Genomic DNA, 6939 nt, shown 5'->3' with positions numbered 1-6939 from the left:
AGCTGGAAGTGGATGCACTGAGCATGGCCAAGAGAATGTCCTGTGGCAGGTGTGGAGAGCTGGCTTATGGAGGAAGAAAGTCCTAAAAAGGGAGAGGAGACCATTTACAGGGAAACTGTGCTCCCATTAGGATCACAGTGGCTTCAGGGAGGCTCTTCCTGGGCTCAAGATGGATGCTGAGAGGGTGTGGATCACCCCAGGCCCACCTTAGGGGAGATACACCTCATGGAGCTATAGATCCTGTGAAGATTCAGGGTCATCTGTGGGGATCCCCATTTTCCTCCCTTATAATGCCCCCCTCACTTCCTGCCCTCCGCCCCTTGCCCCTCAAGAAGGCTTCAACCAAAGTCCAGACTTCAGACACGTGTGTGGCTGTCCCCCTCACCTCCTTCAAATCTTTGCTCAGGTATTAGCTTCTCAATAACCACCCCTTTGGGGCTTCCCTTGTGGCTCAGCTGATAAAGAATCCTCCTGCAGCACGGGAGACCTGGGTTAGATTCCGGGGATGGGAAGATCCCCTGGAGAAGGAAAAGGCTACCCATTCCAGTATTCTGGCCTGGAGAATTCCGTGGACTGTATAGTCCATAGGGTCACAAAGACTCAGACACGACTGAGCGATGTTCACTCACTTACTCAACTGCCCTGCTTTCAGCTCCTCATCTCTCTTGCCCTCCTGTTTTTCCCAAAGCTTTGTCAGCTTCTCATACAGTGTGACCAGCAGCAGGAGCGGATGTGAGTGCAGACATGGAAAGTAAAAATTTAGAAACTTCTATAGCTACTTCAGAATCTATAGCAGTTTGACATTGTCTAGAAATCAAAATGCAGATTGGAAAAAAAAAATAAACTGACTTTTTGCCGCAGAGGATTTAAGAATCACTGTTCTAACACACTCTATAAAATGTATTCAATTTTCTGTTTGTCTTCTTCTCAGCCTATCGCTGCTTCAACGCGAGCTCCATGGGCAGGTGCTTGGTCTGCTTTCTTCCCCACGTTCTCCCAGGACCTAGAATAGTGTCTGGCACATAGTGGGGGCTTAATGGTTATGTGTTGAATAAGTGAATGTGGCAAAGGTGGAATGAGTCGATGAAGCATCATCAGCTGGATACAGGCGGGAGGGCAGCAAATGCTCCCTGAGCCCCATCCCTGGCTGCTGGCCATGAGCACAGGGCTATGGTCTTATCTCTTGTGAATTTTCTTGGGACTTCAGTATCACAGGGCATGGCTGAGAGCTGCCATCCTGATCAGAAGATTTCCACCCTGCCCTTACCCAGAAGAAGCCTGGGGCTGGCAAGGCCAGGCAGGAGCAGTTCTTTTGGAGGTGGGCGAGGTTTGGTTCTACCAGCTATTCCCACGGCTGGGCTCGTGGCCTGCAGTGCCTGGGCCTGCCTCATGGGCCAGCCATCCTGCAGGGCTGGTTCTGGGCTCACACACCCATAGCTGCCTGCATAGCTACTCCCCTCCACCTTGGCCAGAGCCCTCAGGCTCAACCTCTCCTTCTCTGACCCCGAGACTCCACCCACGGAATCTTTTTGGTCCTCCTCTAGCTCCAGAATGGTGGTGGTGGGTAGGGGCAGGGGGGTGACTGTCTACAGTCATACTTCCCTGAACACACCCAATCTCATCAGAATGGTGGCGGGTCTGGCCCAGGAAGAGGGGAGGGTGGGCCCTCTGGCCAAAACATCCTAGGGATGTCCAGACAGTGTTCAGGGCCACTTGTGACCTCAGCATGGGAACAGGAGGAACCTCTGTGTAGTTAAAAACGTCAGTTAAACCTTCTTACCTGCTCCCTCTTGACCAGCAGAGCCACAGACTAATGTCTGCTAACAAGGGTCCCACAGTCTGCAGGTTTCACTCTCTTCCCTTTCCTTGTCCTGGGAAACACACAGGATGCTGTGGAGGGGGAGTAAGTGATGCTCAAGCTTGGTTTTGAAGGATGACTTTTGAGCTAAACAGTCCGAGAGAAGAGAAAGGAAATGAGAAAAGCATTCCAGAGAAAAGGAATAGGGTGGGCCAAGGCTCGCTGGTGAGAGAGACCACAGTGCCCTCGAAACTACAGATCCGTTGTTTGTGTGGCTGGGTGTGCACGGGAAAGTGGGGGAATCCAGAGCCAGGAAAGTAGACGGGAGCAGTTCTCGTTTAGTCAGCATCTTTGACCGCCTCTGTGCTCAGCTTAGGATGGGATATAATGGTAAAAGAGGTGCTGGGAACACAAGGATGTTTGGACACACAATTTGCCTTATTCACCCCTGGAACCCCAGTGCCCACCCCAGTGCTGGGAACAAGAAGGGCACTCAGTAAACATCTGTAACACGAATGAATGAACAAATGAGGGGATGGCCGGGTCACTGACAGTGAAATAGGTTAAAGAAAAGTCAGTTTTGCTGAGGCAGAGAACCCAAGCCTTAGAGAAGATTCTCTGGGAAGGAGGACTATTTTTATTTTAGAGAAGGTTGTTGTAGTTTTCACAGTGAACCTCAACTGTGGCTTGTGCAGTTAAGTCACCCCATGGTTGCAATTTTGGTGTTTTTGCCACTGATGCAACAAGCTGTGAGGATTTCCACAGAACATTGTGTCGAGCAAGAAAAGCATGCAGAGGAGGGATGGGGCAGGGCCTACTGGAGCTGGGAAAGAAGCCACATTGAGGCAGGGAACTGTCCATTGTTGCCTAACCACACCTGGAATGTGGCCCCAGGTAGGAGCCTTTGGACTCACAAGAGGCGTTTATCTGAGGACAGCTCGTGACTTTTGGCCAGCTTAGAATCGAAAGCCGATAGTCAGGCCCTGCACCGAGTCTCGTGGCTCTCCAGCCAACTCTCAGAGGTCCATGTGTCCCCACCCCCACCCCGTAGCTGCACCAACACTGGCAGGGGGCTAGAGCTCTGCTTAGTGGGTGAGGGCAGCGGGTGGACATGGACCAGCTATGGTCTGGTCTTCTGCACACTGGTCAGCCCTATTGTACAGGAGCTGTGGTGACATCTCCCCACCAGACTCCAGGCCCCTTGGTTGTGGGCATCTTTGCCCCAGCGGGAGGGATGGGGTAAGAGAGGGGACCCAGAAGCAGCCATTCCTTGTGCCCTGGGGTTGGAATAACTGCAGCTTCATTGATCCCCAGCTCCAAGCTTCATCAGGGAGGAGAAGGAGGAGCCCAAATTGAAACACACATCTCCCAGAGCACTATTTCTTTGAGGATACTCAGATGCAGATTGATTGGGAAGTTAATGAAGCCTGTGCCTTGAGGCGCTCACTTGAACAAGCCCCTTCCGAGACTCTAGACCTCTTTGTCTTTGCCATTTTTCATTCTTCTTCCTAAAGAGGATCTCCCTCAATTATATAAACTTCAGGTCCCACAAAACTGGACCCACTTCTGCCAGTGCTCCTTGACTCTGGAGAACCTTGAGCAGACAATGGGTGCCTGGGGGCTCGGGCTCATGGGTCTTCTGCCCAAATCTCAGGCCAGGAGGTCTGTCCTGCAGCCTGGGTGTCAGATGGCGGAGGGCTCCAGCTCAGAGCAGGCAGTGTCCTCTTTGTAGCGAGGGCGGGTGTGTTGGAATCTCTGGGCCAGCCCAGTGGAAGGAGATTGTCAGCTATAGAAAGATCAAAGTGTCATCCTGAGAAGAAGGAGCCGACAAGTGTGAATGCACCAGATGAAATAACGCTTCTCTTTGCATCCATATGGTCCACTGGTGGGGCATTTGGTGTTGACCCATGGCTGACTGCTGGTTTCAAACAGATGCTGTGATATAAAATACCCTGAACTGTATGCTTTGAAAGGGTGGGTTTTATGGCATGTGAATTATATCTTCATATTAATAATAACAAAGAATACTGAGAGCTCAGTGGCTGTGGCGCTTTCCTGATGGCTTGGCTCTAGAGGGCACAGCTTGGTGCCGGGGCTTCTGGGCTGCTTCTTGAAGCATCTCACACAAGGACAAGTGTTCAGGGGCTGTGACATCCTAGCTGGGTCCTCACTGAGCTGGGGGACAAGATGCTGGTACCGCAGACAAGGTTCCTGTCCGGCTTGGGTCCCTGGGGCTGGTGGAGGGGCTTCAGCCACTTCTGGGCTCCTGGGTCCCCTTTTGCTGCCCCCATCTTGGCATATTTACCAAGCCCTCTGAGCCTGCTGCCGACACTGCTGGGGACGGGGAAGAGTTAACCATTAACTCAGAGGTGAGAGAAAGGAGAGGGTTGGGATAGCACCCACCCACAGGCAGCCTTCCGGCCCTCTGGGTGGTGGGGGCCCCTCCTGATTCCCAGCCCTGTGGGCCAAGGAGCTGGGTGGGGGCTGGGCGGGCAGAGCAGAGCTGTCCCTCAGAGAGGAACTGGGGCTCTAAGGGCTAAGCAGAGATACCAGTGGGACTCAGGGACTGGTCTCATCATGGCCCAGGCCCCCTTCTCACCAGTGCCCAGGCACGTGGGCAGACACTCCCCTCCCCAGGGCCAGCCGCCCTTCCCCCCACCCACACCAGCCTGTGGCTCACCTGCTCCACAGCTTTGCCAGGCTGCCTTTCTTTCCTCTTTTTTTTTTTTTTTTAACTTTATTTGGCTGTTCTGAGTCTTAGTTGCAGCATGCGGGGTCTTTGATCTTTGTTGAAGCAGGTGGGATCTAGTTTCCTGTCCAGGGGTCAAACCCAGGTCCCCTGTATTGGGAGCTTGGAGCCCTAGCGACTGGACCATCAGGGAAATCTCTAGGCCTGTATTTTAAATGGCAGTGAGAAGTTGACCCAACCCCTTGCTTGAGAAGACATGGCTCTTTACACCCAATTGTGACCCTGTCACTGGACACTGTGGTGACCCAGGAAGGACACCAGCCAGAAATAGCTGTCCTTCTCGTCTTTCTCTGTGGGACAGACTCAGGCACTTACATGTATAGACGCATACACACACACGTACGTATGCCAGGAACACTGGTTTCTTCGACCGCCTGGTCTATGCAGAGGAAAAACTAAAGTGACTCTTGATGGACTGAATTCTTATAAAAGGCCCTAAAGATGCTTTGCAAGCCCCTGACCAAGGTGCTGGGGATGGGATGGTGCCCTCATCAGGCCTTACTGCACTGGGTCTGAGCTGCCCTCCAGGGCTCTTTGGGGGCAGGTGGAGGTGGACCTTGTTGCCAGGCTGTTCTTTGGAACGCGCTGCCACAGGTGCTGCTGTTTTGTCTGGAGACACCTTAGCAAATGTTTCTGTGGGATGGTGTGGCCAGGAGAAGCCGATGGGAGCAGCAGCTCTGCTCTTCAGGCCACCTCCAAGGACCAGGCCTGCATCTGAGGAGGGCAACCTACTCACACTTCACACAGCAAATCCTAATCTAGGGAGAGATGGGCATCTGTACTGCCTGCCTGGTGGGAGGTGGCCTGTGGGGGCTGGAGTGGAAGCATGGACATGGGGTGCCTTGTGTTGGGTCATGCTATCAGCAAAGTTGCTAAAAAGTCCTTGAATGTCCCAAATTCCTCTATCTGTTTGGTTCCATCTCTTTTTGGCAGGTAAGGCCGGCTCAGGAGGTCAGTCTCTAGGATCCTGCCTCAGATACTCATCAACATGAATGCTGAGGGCAGGAAGAGAGATGCAGACGTAAAGAACAGACATGGACACAGTGGCGGGAGAGGGTGGGATGAATTGAGAGAATAGGGTTCGCTCAGTCATGTCCAGCTCTGCAACGCCATGGACTGTAGCTTGCCAGTCTCCTCTGGCCGTGGACTTTTCCAGGCAAAAATATTGGAGTGGGTTGCCATGCCCTTCTCCAGGGGATCTTCCCAACCCAGGGATTGAACTTGTATCTCTTGTGTCTCCTGCATTGGCAGGTGGACTTTTTTTTTACCACTGTGCCATCTGGGAAGCCCCCATATATACATTACCATGTGTAAAATAGATAGCTAGTGGAAAGCTGCTGTATAGCACAGGGAGCTTAACTTGGTAGTCTGTGATGACATAGAGGGGTGGGGTTGGGGGGCTGGGAGAGGATATATGTATATATATAGCTGATTCATGCTTATGTACAGAGTACATCATGTGAAATGCCGGGCTGGATGAAACACAAGGTGGAATCAAGATTGCCAAGAGAAATATTAATGACCTCAGATATGCAGATGACACCACCCTTACGATAGAAAGTGAAGAGGAACTGAAGAGCCTCTTGATGAAAGTGAAAGAGGAGAGTGAAAGAGCTGGCTTAGAACTCAACGTTCAGAAAACTAAGATCATGGCATCCAGTCCCATCACTTCATGGCAAATAGATGGGAAACAATGGAAACAGTGAGAGACTTTAATTTTCTTGGGCTCCAAAATCACTGCAGATGGTCACTTCAGCCATGAAATTAAAAGACACTTGCTCCTTGGAAGAAAAGCTATGACAAACCTAGACAGCATATTAAAAATCAGAGACATTACTTTGTCAACAAAGGTCTATCTAGTCAAAACTTTTTCCAATAGTCATGTATGGATGTGAAAGTTGGATGATAAAGAAAGCTGAGTGCCTAAGAATTGATGCTTTTTGAACTGTGGTGCAGAAGATTCTTGAGAGTCCCTTGGACAGCAAGGAGATCAAACCAGTCAATCATAAAGGAAGTCAGTCCTAAATATTCATTGGAAGGACTGATGCTGAAGCTGAAGCTCCAATACTTTGGCCACCTGATGCGAAGAACTAGTCATTGGAAAAGACCCTATGCTGGGAAAGATTGAAGGCAGGAGAAGGGGATGACAGAGGATGAGATGGTTGGATGGCATCACCAAGTCAACAGACATGAGTTTGAGCAAGCTCCAGGAGTTGGTGACGGACAGGTAAGCCTGGCGTGCTGCAGTCCATGGGGTCGCAAAGAGTTGGAGACAACTGAGCAACTGAACTGAACTGAACTGACAGCTGATTCATGTTGTATGGCAGAAACTAGCACAACATTGGAAAGCAATTATCCTCCAATTAAAAAAAAAACAAAACCAACATGGCTG

Source organism: Moschus berezovskii, chromosome 1, assembly GCF_049115385.1.
Source record: "Moschus berezovskii isolate FMDL1 chromosome 1, NW_MosBer_1.0, whole genome shotgun sequence".
Lineage (NCBI taxonomy): Eukaryota > Metazoa > Chordata > Mammalia > Artiodactyla > Moschidae > Moschus > Moschus berezovskii.
The sequence above is the reverse complement of the archived record's forward strand: the minus strand, read 5'-3'. Positions refer to the sequence as shown.